Below are 19,412 nucleotides of genomic sequence, written 5' to 3'. Positions count from 1 at the left end.
CCCCCGTCTCGGGATCGCCGGACCTCCCGGAGGTCTGACCCAGCAAACCTGGTGAAGATAGGACCATCAGGAAGGGGCTGAGAGGCAGGAGCGTACCCGGGCCCCTGGGGGCCCCGGCGGGTGGGCCCCGGGTCTGCCTTCCCCCGTCTCGGGATCGCCGGACCTCATGGAGCTCTGACCCAGGAAACTTGGAGAAAAAGGACCATCGGGAAGGGGCCTGAGAGGCAGGTGTGCGAACCCGGGCCCCTGGGGGCCCCGCTTCGGGCGGGCCCGGGAGCTGCCTTCCCCTGTCTTGGGATCCACGGACCTCACAGGGGTCTGCCCCAGAAAACTCGGAGAGAAAGGACCATTGGGAAGGGGCTGAGAGGCAGGAGCGTACCCGGGCCCCTGGGGGCCCCGGCGGGCAGGCCCCGGGTCTGCCTTCCCCTGATTCAGAATCGCCAAACCACTCGGAGGTCTGACTGACCCTCTCCCTAGTAATCCAGAGGAAAATTACCCCCTTTTCTTGTAATCCGTGAGCACGAGGTGACAGAGGGGACCCAAGGCGCGAATGTACCCGACCTCCTGGAACCCTCGCTGGGATCTGGGAGGCAAATGGACCCTCATCGAGACTTCCAGGCGAGCCCGGCCATCTGGTCGCCCCATAGGAAAGCATTGCGCGCGACCAGATGGCCGAAGGGAAGATAGCCAAATAAAACGTGCACGACCAGATGGCCGAGGGGACAGGCGCGACCAGATGGCCGAAGGGGAAAGTTACTACCAGACGGCCAGGCTCGGAAGGGAAGGTATCTGGTCGCTCTGTGCCCTAACGAACGAGTGAGCGGGTGCCAGGGCATGGGGGGCCGGAGGCCCAGGGCCCCCAGCTGGGCCCCAGCCATGGAGGCTGCATGGGGGACCCGACGGGCCCTCCGACCCGGGGCCCGCAGAAAACCACGACAAGCAGGGGAGGCCTGCACGGGACCGACAGACCCCAGTCCCGGGCCCTTGGCAGAGCGGCAGGCCAGGGAAAAGGGCCGGGGGACGGGGACACCGACCCGGGGCCCGACCGGGCCCCTGGACCCAGCCAGGGCTCCCAGGCCCGGAGGCGCAGGGGAAGCCTCCCCGGGCTCTCCGGACCCCGCCCCAGGCACCCTGCCACGCAGCAGGACCCAGGACGGAGCCCGGGGTGGGGAGGCCGCCCTCCCCGGGGCCCCCAGGGGCCCGGCCGGAGCTCCTGAAACCACACGAGCGAAGGGAGGCTCCCCGGCCACAACGGAACCCCGTCCCGGGCCTTTGGCAGTGCCGCAGGCCGGGGGATGGGGCCCGGGGCCCTGGGCCGGAGACCACGACCCGGGGCCCAACCGGGCCCCTGGACCCAGCCGGAGCTCCCGGGCTCGGAAGCACATGGGGAGCCTCCCCGGGCCCTCCGGACCCCGCCCCAGGCACCCTGCCATGCGGCAGGACCCAGGACGGAGCCCGGGTTGGGGAGGCCGCCCTCCCCGGGGCCCCCAGGGGCCCGGCCGGAGCTCCTGAACCCGATCCAGCGAGGGGAGGCTCCCCGGCCACAACGGAACCCCGTCCTGGTGTCAGAGTTCCCCCCACGACTTACCGTCAGCTGGGTGGGATGTTCCTGCAGAGGCGATAAGAACCACCACCCCGTTCCCCTCCTTGCCCTAGTCGAGGTGTAGCTCCGTCTAGGATAAGGGGGTACCCGGGGTGGAAGCCAGATAGATGCACGGTCTAGATGGCGCTGGACACACGCTGTGAGGGAAAGAATGGAACACCGTTAGCGTTCTGCTCGTTCTTTCTCCTTCCTCTGTCCTGTGTAGCGCGTATGAGGCCCTGGTTTACCTGGTGCGAGGGTGTGCGAGCAGCTGGCCTCCGTAGTCTGTTCCAGTGCTCTTGGACAAAAAATGATATAAACAAAACCAGCGCTCCTGCGCAAATTATAAAGAGCCCAATCCAGCTGGGGCAGCGGGTGAACCAAAATTACATAAACAAAACCAGCGCTCCTGCGCAAATTATAATGAGGGTAAGAACCCCCGTTCCACTGCACGCCGTCTGTGTGCCGTGGAAGCAAAGTTTACGAGTAGAAACGGCAAGGACCGCCGTTCTTCTGTAGGCGAAGCGCCGTTTGTGAAAGTCAGTACCTGAACCGTCGTTGTCTGCTGCCGCGTCCTTCCGTCGGCTGGTACTCGTCTTCTCCGTAGTGGCGTCTCTCCTTCCAGGGCGATGACTTGAATTCAAAGCGGTCAGTTGCCGGAGTTCCCGGCTTTTGTGCGCGGTCAACCGGAAGTGAGTTTTTTGGCCTTCCGTTGTCGACCCGCAAGAGCTAGACCGCTGACCCTCCTTTTCGAGTAGCGGGTGGCGGAACCATGACAGCACCCACCACCAAACAGGACCCCCACCCGGCAGCCGGTGGATCACACCGGGGTGGCAGGCCGAGGACAGCTAGGATGACCCAAGTGAAAGGCTCGAACCAGCCGGGAGGCGTGGCGGACATGCGACAGAGGCTCCCACGACCTTTCCTCCGGACCATAACCCCTCCAGTCCACCAGGTAGAAAAGCCGGCCCCGGGTTCTACGGGACATAAGAATGGCCCGGACCTCGAACTCGATGTGGTCACCACGAAGAACAGGAGGAGGAGGAGCGGAGGTAACACAACCCGGGTGAGCAGCCCGCAGGTGAGAAACGTGAAAAACCGGATGGCACTTCAAGTGAGGTGGCAGTGACACCTTCATGGCAACACGGTTGATCACTTTGGCAATGACATAGGGCCCCATAAACCGGGGCAACAGTTTCTTGGAACCATGAGTAGTGATGTGTTGTAGAGATACCCATACTCTGTCACCCTCCTTGAACTGGGGCTCGGCTCGTCTGTGCCGGTCCGCGAACAGTTTGTATGTTTCTTTAGCTTGAGCCAGCTCAAACCTGGCCTGTTGCCACAGGTCGCGAAGGAATCCATGATACGCCTGAACAGTGGGCAAAGGGCTGGCGAAAGGGTCCTCCCAAGGGGCCGTTCTGGGATGCCGACCATGGAGACAAAAGAACGGAGACATGCCGATTGCGGAATGTCTGCTGTTATTATAGGCGAATTCCACCAGCCAAAGGACTTCAGACCAGTCGTCCTCCACGGACAGGAGCAAACAGCGAAGGTACTGTTCCATGGTCTGGTTGGTCCTCTTGGCCTGTCCATCGGTTTGCGGGTGGTACGCCGTGGATAAGCGCACTTCCATGTGCAGGATGCGGCACACCTCATTCCAGAATTTAGACACGAACTGGGAGCCCCTATCTGTGATCACCACCGACGGAATGCCATGCAGACGTATCACGTTGCGTAGGACTATCCCAGCCAAGGTAGCCGCCGAGGGTAGCTTCTCCAACGGGACGAAATGGGCCATCTTGGAGAGATGGTCCACGATGGTGAGGATGGTGGTGTATCCAGTCTTTGTTCTGGGTAGTTCCACCACAAAATCCATGGATATGGTATGCCAAGGGTACGGCGGTACAGGAATAGGTTGCAACAACCCCACCGAGGGTTGAGATGATCCTTTTCCCTGAGCGCAGACTGCACACCGCGCGATGTAGGCGTGTACATCGGTCTCGAGAGTGGGCCACCAGAAATGTCGTGACAACAAGTCTTTCGTCTTCTGACGGCCAGGGTGAATGGCCAGAGGGTGGTCATGACACATGTACAGGGCCTTTTGTTGGAGGTTCGGTAGAGGCAGGAAGTACCGGTTCCCCTGGTAGAGAAACCCATCTGCAGCGGTGAGCCCTTCATGCTCCTCTATCCATGACGAGGCGGCCTTCTGTTGTAGGTCGTCGTGCAGCTGGGATAAGAAACCCGAAGACAGGACCAGTCCCAGAAAACAACGGTTCGGGATGATCGGGCTAGGAATGTCAACAGGCGTGGCTTCTTCGGTTTCTGTGAGTCGCGACAGGGCATCCGCTTTGGCGTTGTGTTTACCAGGACGGTAGGTGATGTGAAACTCATACTCGTTGAAGAACAAGGTCCACCGTAGCTGTCGGGCGGTCAGGGCCCTCGCTGAACGGAGGAACTGGAGGTTCCTGTGGTCGGTAAATATGGTTATGGGGTGTCTCGCGTCCTTGAGGTGGTGGCGCCATTCCTCAAAGGCGGCCTTTATGGCTAGTAATTCACGGTCGGAAACTGTGTAGTTCCGCTCGGCCGGCTGGAGTTTCCTTGAGTAGAACGCCACAGGATGTAGCAGGCCCGTATTGGTATCTCTTTGGGACAGCACCCCGCCCAGGGTGTCTTGGGAGGCGTCGGTCTCCACTATAAACGGCCGTTCCGGGTTCGGATGTATCAGGATGGGGGCCGTAGAGAACCGAGTCTTCAAGGCTCGGAAGGCTTGTTCTGCGTCGTGGGTCCAGTTGAAGCGGACGCCTTTGCCCAGGAGACGAGTGATGGGAGTGACGATTCTGGAAAACCCCTCGATGAAGCGACGATAATAGTTCGCGAACCCTAGGAACCGTTGTACCTGTTTCACGGACGTAGGGGATGGCCACTGTTGAATCGCTGCCGTCTTCTTCGTATCCATGGTAACCCCTTCTGGGGTGATGACATGTCCTAGAAACTCGACGGCTGTGGTGTGGAAGACGCTCTTCTCCAACTTAACGTACAACCCATGGTGTAGCAGTCGTTGCAAAACGGAGCGTACGTGTTGGCTGTGTTCATCTCGGGTAGCGGAAAATATCAGAATGTCGTCGATGTAGACGACACAGAACTGGTCGACGAAGTCCCTCAGTACCTCGTCAATAAAATACTGGAAAGCCGCCGGGGCGTTGCAGAGTCCGAAAGGCATGACCTGGTATTCGTATAAGCCGTATTTGGTCCGAAATGCGGTCTTCCATTCATCTCCCTTTCGGACTCTGACAAGATGGTATGCCCCCCGGAGGTCCAGCTTGGTGTAAATGCTGGCGTTTTTTACTTGCTCTAACAGATTCGTGATCAGAGGCAACGGGTACCTGTTTTTTACCGTGATGGCATTCATCGCTCTAAAATCGATGTATGTTCTCAAGTCTCCTTCCTTCTTTGCCACGAAAAAGAGGGGAGACGACACCGGCGATCTTGAATGGCGGATGAACCCATTGCGTAGGTACTCGTCCAGATACATACGGAGGTGTTCATTCTCTTTTTCCGTGAGCGAGTAGATGCGGCTACAGGGCAGCTTCGAGCCCGGAATCAAGTCTATTCTGCAATCGAAGCTGCGATGCGGGGGTAAGGTGTTTGCCCCTTTCTTGTCGAACACCGCGGCTAGGTCCAAATACTCCGCAGGTATCGCTTCATGTACGGATAGGACCGTATTGGTAAGGGGCAATACATGAGCCTGTATGCCTGATGAGCCGGGAGTGCACGACCGGGGGTAACAATAAGACAAACAGCTCTCCGAATCCAGGTGCACCATCCTAGACACCCAGTCTATCCGTGGGTTATGGGCTGCCAACCATGGAAGCCCCAGTATCAGGCGGAATTGCGGTGCGTCGATGGCATCGAAGGTAATGGATTCTGTGTGGCTGTTCTGGAACGACATCTCGAGGAGTTCGGTTTGGAACCTGATGAGCCCGGAGGTAAGGTCTGTCCCGTCCACAGCCTTCACAGCCTCCGGCGTCTTCTTAGGTACCCCTGTCATCCCTAGACTAGCCATGTACTGGTTATCGATAAAATTGCCTGTAGCTCCAGAATCGATAAGGGCTGTCACCTGCCATCCGTGGCCTGATCGGGTTAGTAGGGTGACCTCCACTCCGAAATGACGGCAACCGGCGCCGTTGCCTGGGGTTGGTATCCTGACGGATGATGAACCCAGTAGCCGGACCCTCCGTTTACTGGGTTTCTTCGTTTCCCGACCAGTCTCCTCTAGCTATCGGAAGCGCAAAGGGTCGCTTGGGCCTTGGTTTTGAGGGTTTCACGGGGCACTCCCTTACGAAGTGACCGCTTTTGCCGCAATACAGGCATTGGTTCAGTCGTCGTCTCTTCTCTCGTTCCTCCTTGGTCAGGGCCCCCCGGATCCCTCCAATCTGCATCGGTTCAGGTGTATCAGGGTTGCTTCCAGGGTTGCATACTGCCTCGTTGGTGTTCTTCTCCTTTTGTTGCAGTACTCGGGGGTCCCCTCCTCTGAGTCGATCCGTCTTTCGTTCTTGTAACCTAAAGTTTAGTTTCACCACTAAATCGATAAACGAGCCGATGTCGTCCGGCGGGTCCGGGATCTGGGACACGAGATCCTTCATGTCGTCCCGCAACCCCCTATAGAACACCGATACCTTCTTGGACTCTGGCCATTGGGCATCTATCACCAGCCTGTTGAAGGTGGTGACGTAGTGGAGCAGGTCCGTGGTCCCCTGTTTCAGTCCGAGGAGTTCGTTATCCGCCGCTTGTACGAAGGTGTGGCGGCCGAACATCCGACACATGGTGTCTCTAAAGGCAGGCAAATTATATAACACCGGGTCGTCGTTCTCGACCAAGGGTATGGACCACAGCGATGCATCGCCTCCCATGTAAGAGAGGATAAACGCAACCTTAGAAGCATCATCAGGGAAAGCGGTGGCACGGGCCATGAAATGCAACTGGCACTGGTGCATAAAAACGCTATACTTTGTGCAATCACCAGAAAAGCGTTCAGGAGGGGCCAGTTGTACGGTATGCGGGGCTATCACCTGGATGGAGGTGTCCTGCGACGGAGCAGAGGGAGACCCACTGGGTTGAAACATGGCGGGTCGTAACAGGCCTTCCCGCATTACTCTGGACGTGGGGTACTGACCCCATGGTCCGGTACCGGGATCCGCCACTTGCGTCTGCAAGGCTGTGATGTCCTGTCGTAGACTGCGGTTTTCCGCTTGCATATTCGTCAGGATGGCTGCGATGTCTTGGAGCGTGATCTCAGGGTCGCCCATGTCGCCCGGGCAGGAGGTATTGCGTGGGCTTTGAATTCTGTCAGAGTTCCCCCCACGACTTACCGTCAGCTGGGTGGGATGTTCCTGCAGAGGCAATAAGAACCACCACCCCGTTCCCCTCCTTGCCCTAGTCGAGGTGTAGCTCCGTCTAGGATAAGGGGGTACCCGGGGTGGAAGCCAGATAGATGCACGGTCTAGATGGCGCTGGACACACGCTGTGAGGGAAAGAATGGAACACCGTTAGCGTTCTGCTCGTTCTTTCTCCTTCCTCTGTCCTGTGTCGTGCGTATGAGGCCCTGGTTTACCTGGTGCGAGGGTGTGCGAGCAGCTGGCCTCCGTAGTCTGTTCCAGTGCTCTTGGACAAAAAATGATATAAACAAAACCAGCGCTCCTGCGCAAATTATAAAGAGCCCAATCCAGCTGGGGCAGCGGGTGAACCAAAATTACATAAACAAAACCAGCGCTCCTGCGCAAATTATAATGAGGGTAAGAACCCCCGTTCCACTGCACTCCGTCTGTGTGCCGTGGAAGCAAAGTTTACGAGTAGAAACGGCAAGGGCCGCCGTTCTTCTGTAGGCGAAGCGCCGTTTGTGAAAGTCAGTACCTGAACCGTCGTTGTCTGCTGCCGCGTCCTTCCGTCGGCTGGTACTCGTCTTCTCCGTAGTGGCGTCTCTCCTTCCAGGGCGATGACTTGAATTCAAAGCGGTCAGTTGCCGGAGTTCCCGGCTTTTGTGCGCGGTCAACCGGAAGTGAGTTTTTTGGCCTTCCGTTGTCGACCCGCAAGAGCTAGACCGCTGACCCTCCTTTTCGAGTAGCGGGTGGCGGAACCATGACACCTGGGCCTTTGGCAGTGCCGCAGGCCGGGGGACGGGGCCCGGGGCCGGAGACCCCGAACCGGGGCCCGACCGGGCCCCTTGACCCAGCCGGAGCTCCCGGGCTCGGAGGCACAGGGGGAGCCTCCCCGGGCCCTCCAGACCCCGCCCCAGGCACCCTGACACGCGGCAGGACCCAGGACGGAGCCCAGGGTGGGGAGGCCGCCCTCTCCGGGGCCCCCAGGGGCCCGGCCGGAGCTCCTGAACCCAATCCACGGAGGGGAGGCTCCCCAGCCACAACGGAACCCCGTCCCGGGCCTTTGGCAGTGCCGCAGGCCGGGGGACAGGGCCCGGGGCCGGAGATCCCGACCTGGGGCCCGACCGGGCCCCTGGACCCATCTGGAGCTCCCGGGCCCGGAGGCGCAGGGGGAGCCTCCCCGGGCCATCCGGACCCAGCCCGTGCACCCTGCCATGCGGCAGGACCCAGGACGGAGTCCAGGGTGGGGAGGCCGCCCTCCCCGGGGCTCCCAGGGGCCCAGCCGGAGCTCCTGAACCCAATCCACGGAGGGGAGGCTCCCCGGCCACAACGGAACCCCGTTCCGGGCCTTTGGCAGTGCCGCAGGCCGGGCGACGGGGCCCAGAAGCGCAGGGGGAGCCTCCCCGGGCCCTCCGGACCCAGCACGTGCACCCTGCCACACGGCAGGACCCAGGACGGAGTCCAGGGTGGGGAGGCCGCCCTCCCCGGGGCCCCCAGGGGCCCGGACGGAGCTCCTGAACCCAGACGAGCGAGGGGAGGCTCCCCGGCCACAACGGAACCCCGTCCCGGGCCTTTGGGAGTGCCGCCTGCCTGGGGCACGGGGCCTGGGGACAGAGCCCCCCAGCCGGGGCCCGCCCGGGCCCCTGGACCCAGCCGGGGCTCCCAGGCCCGGAGGCACAGGGGGAGCCTCCCCGGGCCCTCCGGATCCCGCCCCAGGCACCCTGCCACGCAGCAGGACCCAGGACGGATTCCAGGGTGGGGAGGCCGCCCTCTCCGGGGCCCCCAGGAGCCCGGCCGGAGCTCCTGAACCCGATCCAGCGAGGGGAGGCTCCCCGGCCACAACGGAACCCCGTCCCGGGCCTTTGGCAGTGCCGCGGGCCGGGGGACGGGGCCGGAGACCCCGACCAGGGGCCCGGTCCCTGGACCCAGCCGGGGCTCCCAGGACCGCAGGCACAGAGGAAGCTTCCCCGGGCCCTCCGGACCCCGTCCTGGGCACCCTGCCACGCGGCAGGCCCTGGGACAGACACGGGGCTGGGGCGGCATCCGGGCCCATCCAGCTGCCGGCTGAGGACCGAGAGGGGTCCCAGAGTACCCTGTCCCTAGTAATCCGGAGGAAGGCTACCCCCCGTTCTTGAAACCCGCACGCTCCGAGTGACAGAGGGGACCCTAGGGGCGAACGCACCCGGCCTCCTGGAGCCCTGGCTGAGTTCGAGAGGCAAATGGACCCTCATCGGGACATCCAGGCCGGCCCGGCCATCTGGTCGCCCCATTGGAAAGCATTGCGCGCGACCATATGGCCGGGGGGAAAGGAGCGACCAGATAGCCGGCAACTGAAAGGACTCCTGTCTGCCCGAGCCATAGCGGTAGGGCTCCCGCCTGCCCACCCACCAGGGGCTCGGGGGGGACTCTGCTTCCCGGCTGGGCCTCAGGCACGGGGAGGACCACCGGAGCTCTCGGGGCCTGGGCGCCCGGGGGAGGACTGCCCGGGACCCGTGGAGCCCGTCCATGGGCACTCTGCCCACGCCGCGGGCGGGAGGAGGGAAGCCCCGGAGGCCTGGGAGGATGTTGCCCGGGCCTAGCCCATCTGGTCCCCGGCAAAGAACCGCCAGCCCCGGAGGGGTGTTCCGGCATACACTGCCCCTACTAATCCCGAGGAAGGCTACCCCCCTTTCTTGTAACCCGCGCGCACCGAGTGACGGAGGGGACCCTAGGCGCGGACGCGCCCGGCCTCCTGGAGCCCTGGCTGGGATCCGGGAGGCGAATGGACCCTCATCGGGACTTCCGGGCCGGCCCTGCCATCTGGTCGCCCCATTGGAAAGCATTGCGCGCGACCAGATGGCCGAGGGTAAAGGAGCGACCACATGGCCCGCACCTGAAAGGGCTCCTGCCTGACCACCCACCCACCAGGGGCTCGGGGAGGACTCTGCTTCCCGGGGTGGCCTCGGGGGGGCCCCGGCTGGGCCTCAGGGACGGGGAGAACCAACGGAGCTCTCGGGGCCTGGGCGCCCGGGGGGAGGACTGCCCGGGACCCGTGGAGCCCGTCCCTGGGCACTTTGCCATCCTGCGGCCCGGAGAAGGGAAGCCCCGGAGGCCTGGGAGGATGTTGCCCGGGCATAGCCCATCTGGTCCCCGGCAATGAACCGCACAGCCCCGGAGGGGGTGTTCCGGCATACCCTGCCCCTACTAATCCGGAGGAAGGCTACCCCCCTTTCTTGTAACCCGCACGCTCCGAGTGACGGAGGGGACCCTAGGCGCGGATGCGCCCGGCCTCCTGGAGCCCTGGCTGGGATCCGCGAGGCGAATGGACCCTCATCGGGACTTCCAGGCCGGCCCGGCCATCTGGCCGCCCCATTGGAAAGCATTGCGCGCGACCAGATGGCCGAGGGAGAAGGAGCGACCAGATGGCCGGCAACTGAAAGGACTCCCGTCAGCCCGCCCAGAGCCGGGCCATAGCGGTAGGGCTCCTGCCTGCCCACCCACGCAGGGCTCTGGGGGCTCTGCTTCCTGGGGGGCTCGGCGACCCCGGCTGGGCCTCAGGCACTTGGAGGACCACCTGAGCTCTCGGGCCCGAGCGCCCGGGGGAGGACTGCCCGAGGCACCGTGGAGCTCGACCCGGGATCTCTTCCACGCCGCGGGCCGGAGGAGGGAGCGCCGGACGCCTGGGAGGAAGTTGCCCGGGCATAGCCCATCTGGTCCCCGGCAAAGAACCACCAGCCCTGGAGGGGTGTTCCGGCATACCCTGCCCCTACTAATCCGGAGGAAGGCTACCCACCTTTCTTGTAACCCTTGCGCTCCGAGTGACGGAGGGGATCCTAGGCGCGGATGCGCCCGACCTCCTGGAGCCCTGACTGGGATCCAGGAGTCAAATGAGCCCTCATCGGGACTTCCAGGCTGGCCCGCCCATCTGGTCGCCCCATTGAAAAGCATTGCGCGCGACCAGATGGCCGAGGGGAGAGGTGCAACCAGATGGCCGGGACTGAAAGGACTCCCATCTGTCCAACCCCGAGCCTTCGCGCTAGGGTTCCCGCCTGCCCATGCAGGGCTCCGTGGCTGCAGGGCTCTGGGGCTCCAGGGCTGCAGGGCTCCGGGGCTGCAGGGCTCCAGGGCTGCAGGGCTCCGGGATTCCGGGGCTGCAGGGCTCCAGGGCTGCAGGGCTCTGGGGCTGTAGGGCTCCGGGGCTGCAGGGCTCCAGGGCTCCAGGGCTGCAGGGCTGCAGGGCTCCAGGGCTCCGGGGCTGCAGGGCTCCGGGGCTGCAGGGCTCCGGGGCTGCAGGGCTGCAGGGCTCCGGGGCTGCAGGGCTCCGGGGCTGCAGGGCTCCGGGGCTGCAGGGCTCCGGGGCTGCAGGGCTCCGGGGCTGCAGGGCTCCGGGGCTGCAGGGCTCCGGGCTGAAGGGCTCCGGGCTGAAGGGCTCCAGGGCTGCAGGGCTTTGGGGCTGCAGGGCTCGGGGGGGGGGCTCGTAGACCCCCACGCTGGGCCTCAGGCATGGGAGGCCCGACGGAGCTCCCGGGGCCCGAACGCCCGGGGGACCCATGGAGCCCGTCCTGGGCACTTTGCCTCGCCGCGGGCTGGAGGAGGGAGCACCGGACGCCCCGGGGAAGTGACGTCCAGACTTGGCCCATCTGGTCCCCGCCTGAGAACCGCCATCCCCAGGAGGGGTGTCCCGGCATACCCTGCCCCTACTAATCCGGAGGAAGGCTATCCACCTTTCTTGTAACCCGTGCGCTCCGAGTGACGGAGGGGATCCTAGGTGCGGATGCGCCCGACCTCCTGGAGCCCTGACTGGGATCCGAGAGTCAAATGAGCCCTCATCGGGACTTCCAGGCTGGCCCGGCCATCTGGTCGCCCCATTAGAAAGCATTGCGCGCGACCAGATGGCCGAGGGAAAGGTGCGACCAGATGGCCGGGACCGAAAGGACTCCCAGCTGCCCACACCGAGCCATAGCGGTGGGGCTCCAGCCTGCCCTTGCAGGGCTCCGGGGCTCTGCACCAGGGACTCTTGTCCCGGGCAGATGGACACTTGGCAGGCCGCAGGACGTGGGATCCCAGGCCCTGACCAAAAATCAGGAGGCCCGGGGCCAGTCCCTGCTTCTCAACGCAGCCAGGCCGGGGAGATCGGGGAGCCTGCCCAAGCACGAGGGACCCCAGTCCCGGGCACACGGTCCCTCAGGTTGTGCGCTCGATTTCCACAATTTTTTTTCAAAATTCCGCGAAGAGGCATTCCGCAAATTCCGCCCAGCCCTAGGGAGCACTGCTGAATGAACCCAGGTTACAGGATGTGAAAGGGAGAGCAGAGCTGAATGACCCCAGGTTACAGGATGTGAAAGGGGGAGCAGATCTGAATGACCCCGGGTTACAGGAGGTGAAAGGGGGAGCAGAGCTAAATGATCCCGGGTTACAGAGGGTGGAACAGGGAGCAGTGCTGATTGACACCAGGATACAGGAGGTGAAAGTGGGAGCAGTGCTGAATGACCCCAGGTTACAGGAGGTGAAAGGGGAGGAGTGTTGAATTACCCCGGGTTACAGGAGGTGGAACAGGGAGCAGGGCTGAATGACCCTGGGTTATAGGAGTTGGAGCAGGGAAGTGGGCTGAATGGCCCCAGTCATAGGAGGTGGAAGAGGGAGTAGTGCTCAGTGACCCCAGGTTACAGGATGTGAAAGGGGGAGCAGTGCTGAATGAGCCCAGGTTACAGGAGGTGAAATGGGGGACAGTGCTAAATACTATGGGGTACAGGAGATGAAAGGGGGAGCAGTGCTGGATGACCCCAGATTACAGGAGGTGAAAAGGGGACAGTGCTAAAGACTCCAAGGTACAGTAGATGAAAGGAGGAGCAGTGCTGAATGACTGCGGGTCACATGAGGTGAGAGGGAGAGCAATGCTGAATGACCCTGGGTCACAGGAGGTGGAACAGGGAGTTGTGCTGAATGACCCCGGGTTACAGGAGGTGAAAGGGGGAGCAGTGCTGAGTGAACCCCAGGTTACAGGGGGTGGAACAGAAAGCAGGGCTGAATGAACCCAGGTCACAGGAGGTGGAATAGGGAGTAGGGCTGGATGACCCCAGGTTATAGGAGGTGGAACAGGGAGCAGGGCTGAATGACCCCGGGTCACAGGAGGTGAAAGGGGGAGCAGTGTTGAATGAGCCCAGGTTACAGGAGGTGAAAGGGGAGCAGTGCTGAATGAGCCTTGGTTACAGGAGGTGAAAGGGGGAGCGGTGCTGAATGATCCCAGGTTACAGGAGGTGAAAGCGGGGACAGTGCTAAAGTCTCTGGGGTACAGGAGATAAAAGGAGGAGCAGTGCTGAATGACCCCGGGCCACAGGATGTGAAAGGGGGAGCAGTGCTGAATGAGCCCAGGTTACAGGAGGTGAAAGGGGGAGCGGTGCTGAATGAGCCTAGGTTACAGGAGGTGAAAGGGGGAGCAGTGCTGAATGAGCCCAGGTTACAGGAGGAGCAGTGCTGAATGACCCCAGGTTACAGGAGGTGAAAGCGGGGACAGTGCTAAAGTCTCTGGGGTACAGGAGATAAAAGGAGGAGCAGTGCTGAATGACCCCGGGCCACAGGATGTGAAAGGGGGAGCAGTGTTGAATGAGCCCAGGTTACAGGAGGTGAAAGGGGGAGCAGTGTTGAATGAGCCCAGGTTACAGGAGGTGAAAGGGGGAGCGGTGCTGAATGAGCCCAGGTTACAGGAGGTGAAAGGGGGAGCAGTGCTGAATGAGCCTAGGTTACAGGAGGTGAAAGGGGGAGCATTGCTGAATGCCCCTGGCCCCTTCCCTCTCCTGTAGACGGTGCCCACGTGTTCACCCTCAGCAGATGATGAGGTGTTCACGCCCGGCTGCCCACCTGATTGCAGCTGCCCCCGGGCATCTCTGCCCTGTGCCTCATTCACCCCGCGCCCGTCCCTGATTGAGATGCTCTGGGTGGGGTGGGGGCCGCGGGGGAGTTGCCAATATTCCCTGCCTCGGAGGCAAGCCGAGCTCTCTGAAAGCACCGATATTATGGAGATGAGGCCGGGGGCTATTAGACGCTTCATTTGCATCGCTCGCCGCGTGGGGCTGGCGCTGTGCCCCGGGCCCCTCTCCCCACCCCTTCCCTCTTCTTCAATTCATTAAATTTGAATAACAATCATTGGAGGCGCTGGGCCGTGCGCGCCCGATCTGCGCTCAGCCGGATGCTGCCGTCGGCTGCTCCCCGCCCCGTCGGGGCATTCAGGGCTCCTTCTGAATGGGGGTTGTTTCTCCGTCTCATCAGCCCTTTCGTGGCTCGGCGCCGATGTAGCGCTGCCTTTATCCATTGTCTCGCTCAGCGCTTCAGTGCGCACGTGAGTGAAAGCTGTCGAGCCTTTTCTGTGGGCACGTGGCCTATCAGGAGGGGCCTGGCACTCTGGTAGGGGTACACTGAAATGCAGCGTTATTTGGGTACTGAACGTGTAGCGCTTGCAGCGCCTTGAAACAGAAATCGGGGCACTTAACGTGAATCCTGTGGACTGCCATGTTATTTACCATAATCCGAGACAGGACAACAACTTCCCGCATCCCAGAGCTGCTCCTGGGCGTCCCCTCTCGGCGCCAGCAGTGTCCGGAGCGGTCCCAAGAGGGAGACGCGCCGGCAGCACCGATGACGCTCCTTAAGCTGCCTCTTTGGGGCTGTCCATTGGCAAAGACGGCCAGATACGAATAGCAGACACATCGTGGACGGGTCCGACCACACGCGGAGCCCATGTCACGGTTCGTTCACTACAGACGCATCAGAAGGTTTGAACATGCACAGGGACGGGTCCAGGATGGGATGTGCGAGACCCCGCTAACGTGCATACACTATACGACAACCCAACCCAGGACGTTACATCACAGGAAGTGCCTTCAACTGTAGTTCTCTTGCTTCCTCAAGGGTCTTTCTAAGCAGCAACTTTCCTGGTGTGGACATAGGATCGGCAAAAGACATTGGCAAAGTCAAGGTTAACAAAGCAAGCTCTATTGGCTTGCCGGTGCTTGTTTCAGTATCTACTGTCACGTGCTATCGTCACCTGCATTCGTGTGCGTTTGGTATCACTGTCTGTTTGGGGGAGAACTTTATTATTATTATTTTTTTTAATACAGATGGAAGCGGATCATGGCGCGAGAGAGAAAGAGTGGGAGGGGAAAGACAGAGAGAAAACTATCAGAGAGGGAGGAGGGCAAGAAAAGGGAAGGATGGAGAGAGAGAACATTCTTGTCGCGGCTGCTTTTGGTTCCACAGGATGGCCCTGGGGGTCGCTGCCACCCATGACAGAACTGCCCACATGAAGCATACAATATAACACTCCAGTGGAGCGCCCTGCTGGTCTGCCCTGCTGACGTCTTGGGCCCTGTGGAGGGAATGCTGATCCATGTTGTGGCCCTAGAAAACACAATGGACTGCCCTTCAGCAGGTCACACCCGAGAAGAACCACAGTGGAACCACAGGGCACCACAGGAGAAAGCACCATGAGGGAGGGTGCAGTCACACCACACGGGCAACATGAGGGCCTCTATGCCAGCACCATAAGAGAGGGCATGGCCAAAGCTGATGGGCACCACACAACATGCGAGGGCACAGGGACAGCTTAGGAGAGGGCATAGAAGGACACTTCAGCTGACGGCTCAGTCGCACAATTGTGACACAATAAGGGCAGCTTGAGAAATGACCTAGTGACATTACAAGATCACCATGGGAGATGGCACTGTGACATCACAAGGGCATCAAAGAAGAGAGCACTGTGACATCCCATGGGAACCATGGGAGAGAGCACTGTGACATCCGAAGGGCACCACAGGAGAGGGCACTGTGACATCACTAATGTACCACAGGACAGTGCACTGTGACCACTGGGGTACCACAGGACAGTGCACCGTAACATCACTTGGGTATCACAGGATAGGGCACTGTGAGATCACGAATGTACCACAGGACAGGACACTGTGACATCACTTGGGTATCACAGGAGAGGGCACTGTGAGATCACTAATGTACCACAGGACACTGTGACATCACTTGGGTATCACAGGAGAGGGCACTGTGAGATCACTAATGTACCACAGGACACTGTGACATCACTTGGGTATCACAGGAGAGGGCACTGTGAGATCACTAATGTACCACAGGACAGGACACTGTGACATCACTTGGGTATCACAGGAGAGGGCACTGTGAGATCACTAATGTACCACAGGACACTGTGACATCACTTGGGTATCACAGGAGAGGGCACTGTGAGATCACTAATGTACCACAGGACAGTGCACTGTGACCACTGGGGTACCACAGGACAGTGCACCGTAACATCACTTGGGTATCACAGGAGAGGGCACTGTGAGATCACTAATGTACCACAGGACAGGACACTGTGACATCACTACTGGGGTACAACAGGACAGGACACTGTAGCATCGCTAGGGTACCAAATCACAGGGCACCACAGGAGAGGGCCCTGTGATATCACTAAAGTACGGCGGGACAGTACACTGTGACCGCAGGGCACTGTGACATTACTGGGGTACCACAGGAGAGGGCACTGTGTACACAGTGGTACCACAGGGCACTGTGACATCACTGGGGTACCACAGGAGAGGGCACTGTGACATCACAAGGGCATCAAAGGAGAGAGCACTGTGACATCACAAGGGAACCATGGGAGACAGCACTGTGACATCCAAAGGGCATCAAAGAAGAGAGCCCTGTGACATCACAAGGGAACCAGAGAGGGCACTGTGAGATCACTAATGTACCACAGGACAGTGCACTGTGACATCACTGGGGTACCACAGGAAAGTTCACTTTGACATCACTGGGGTACCACAGGACAGGGCACTGTAACATCACTAGGGTAACAAATCACAGGGCACCATGTGAGAGGGCACTGTGACATCACTAGGGCATCATAGGAGAGGGCACTGTGACATCACTAGGGTATTGAAGGGGGAGCACTGCGACATCACGAGGGCTCCACTGGAGATGGCACTGTGACATCACGAGGGTGCCACAGGAGAGGTCATTGTGACATCACGAGAGCACCACAAGAGAGGGCACTGTGACATCACAAGGGCTCTACTTGGGAGGGCACTGTGACGTCATGAGGGCTCCACTTTAGAGGGCACTGTGACATCATGAGGGTGCCACAGGGGAGGTCATTGTGATATCACGAGAGCACCACAAGAGAGGGCACTGTGACATCACAAGGGCTCCACTTGGGAGGGCACTGTGATGTCATGAGGGCTTCACTTGAGAGGGCACTGTGAGATCACTAGGGCACCACAGGAGAGGTTACTGTGACAGCACGAGGACACCATAGAAGGGGGCCCTGTGACATCACGAGGGCTACTCTGGAGAGGACACTGACATCACTAGAGCACCACAGGAGAGGACACCGTGACATCACGAGGGCACCACAGGAGAGGGCACTGTGACATCACAAGGGCACCATAGAAAGGGGGCCTGTGACATCTCGAGGGCTCCACTGGAGAGGGCACTGTGACATCACTAGCACACCACAGGAGATGGCGATGTGACATCACAAGGGTACCACAGGAGAGGGCACTGTGACATCACTAGAGTACCACAGGAGATGGCACTGTGACATCACTAGAGTACCACAGGAGATGGCACTGTGACATCACTAGGGTACCACAGGAGAGAGTTGAGAGATCGCGATAGAGCACAGGAAACCATGAGAGTGCACAGGACACCATGTCCACAGGATGTTCCAGTCTGGCCACGTCCCTGCTGTGAAGTGGATTCTAGTGCGTCTCTAGCTCTGCCTTTGCTCTCACACTGTGATCACTGGTCTCTGCCCATCTCAGGCCTTTCGGGTTTACCATTATCAATCAAAGCAGTGTTTGTGCAACACGATGCAGGGAGTTGGGATCATGTGTGAGAGGCTCACGGCGCACCACTGGTGAGGGTACACCATGCAGGGATATCAAACCACAGCCGATGGTGCAGGGGTACCACTGGAGAGGGTGCAGGGGTATCGCAGCCGCTGGTGCAGGGGTACCACAGCCGATGGTGTAGAGGTATTACAGCCGATGCTGCAGGGGTACCACCAGAGAGGGCGCAGCGTGCAGGGGTTTCACAGTCGATGCTGCAGGGGCACCACCGGAGAGGGTGCAGCATGCAGAGGTTTCACAGTCGATGCTGCTGGGGTACCACCGGAGAGGGTGCAGCATGCAGGGGTTTCACAGTCGATGCTGCAGGGGTACCACTGGAGAGGGTGCAGCGTGCAGGGGTTTCACAGCTGATGCTGCAGCGGTACCACTGGAGAGGGTGCAGCGTGCAGGGTATCACAGCCGATGCTGCAGGGGGGCTGCAGCCGATGGTGTAGGGACAAGCTGGGTCTGACATGGGAGCAGACTCGAAGTGACAGAGCCATCATACTGGAAGTGACGGAGGGGTCAGAAAGGAAGTGACCCTGGTGCAGATTCTGCTGCGGGAGGTGTAGTTAGGATACAGACAACAGTGGTCCAATTCGAAATAAGGAAAAACTATTTTCATCATGGAAGGCCCAATTAATCAACTCATCCTAGTTTTTTTTTTACCAAACTCCATTATGATTCAATCACAACAGATATAAGGTCAGAAAATCAGGACACACACACACACAAAATACATTCTAGAAATGTTGCAGATTGTATAATAAACCACAATATGAATACAATTTACATTAAATTCTTAGCTCCAGAGGTGTGGTTAGGGGTAGACTGCAGGGTTCAATTGAGGACGGTTCTAACAGATCCCGAAGACTGAGAGCGACGCAGGGTCAGTCCGGAAGTGAGGTCAGACTGTTTCTAACAGAGGGGGAACCTTGAAGGAGATAAGGACTGATGGAGGGTCTCTCTTGGAATGATGAGGGGGAGGACTGAGAGTGATGGAGGGACAAATTAGGGGTAATGAATGAGAGCATGCTGGGAATAAGGGAGGGACAGACTGGTAATCATAGCTGTAGGCAGACAGAGTGATGGAGGGAGGGAGACCTCTGACCCTCGGTTTAGGTCCACTCTCTCCCCGCAGCTCTGCTGTGCCGTCTCTTGCCTCCAGACCCCGACCTCCTCCTTGGGAGGTTCGAGGCTGCTGTCCGCTCATGCGCCTGCTGCCCACTCCAACTGGGACCAGACTGCCTGCAACCACCATAACCTTTCTCAGCCGTTTTTTTTCTTTCTTAATTTTTCCCTGTTGTGCCACTCTTAATGTGCCCATCTGTGTCTTGCTCTAATTCCACCACTGTTTTTATTTTCCCGTGCCTGCCTATTCCTTTCGCCTTTCGCCGCTTTGCCTCTGCGGCTCCTCCCCCCCAGAATTCCCCCCGGAATTCCCCCCCCCAGAATTCCCCCCTGGAATTCCTCTGCTCCCGCCTCACAGCCTCTCCTCCCTCCCACCTCCGATACTTAATGGCGACCGCTGCGCTGTCACGCAGTCGCGCAGTGGACGAGTGCAGCGGGCACGCCGCT

The sequence above is a fragment of the Triturus cristatus genome, chromosome 3_2 (assembly GCF_964204655.1).
Source record: "Triturus cristatus chromosome 3_2, aTriCri1.1, whole genome shotgun sequence".
Taxonomy (NCBI): Eukaryota; Metazoa; Chordata; class Amphibia; order Caudata; family Salamandridae; genus Triturus; species Triturus cristatus.
This window is presented reverse-complemented; position numbering follows the sequence as displayed.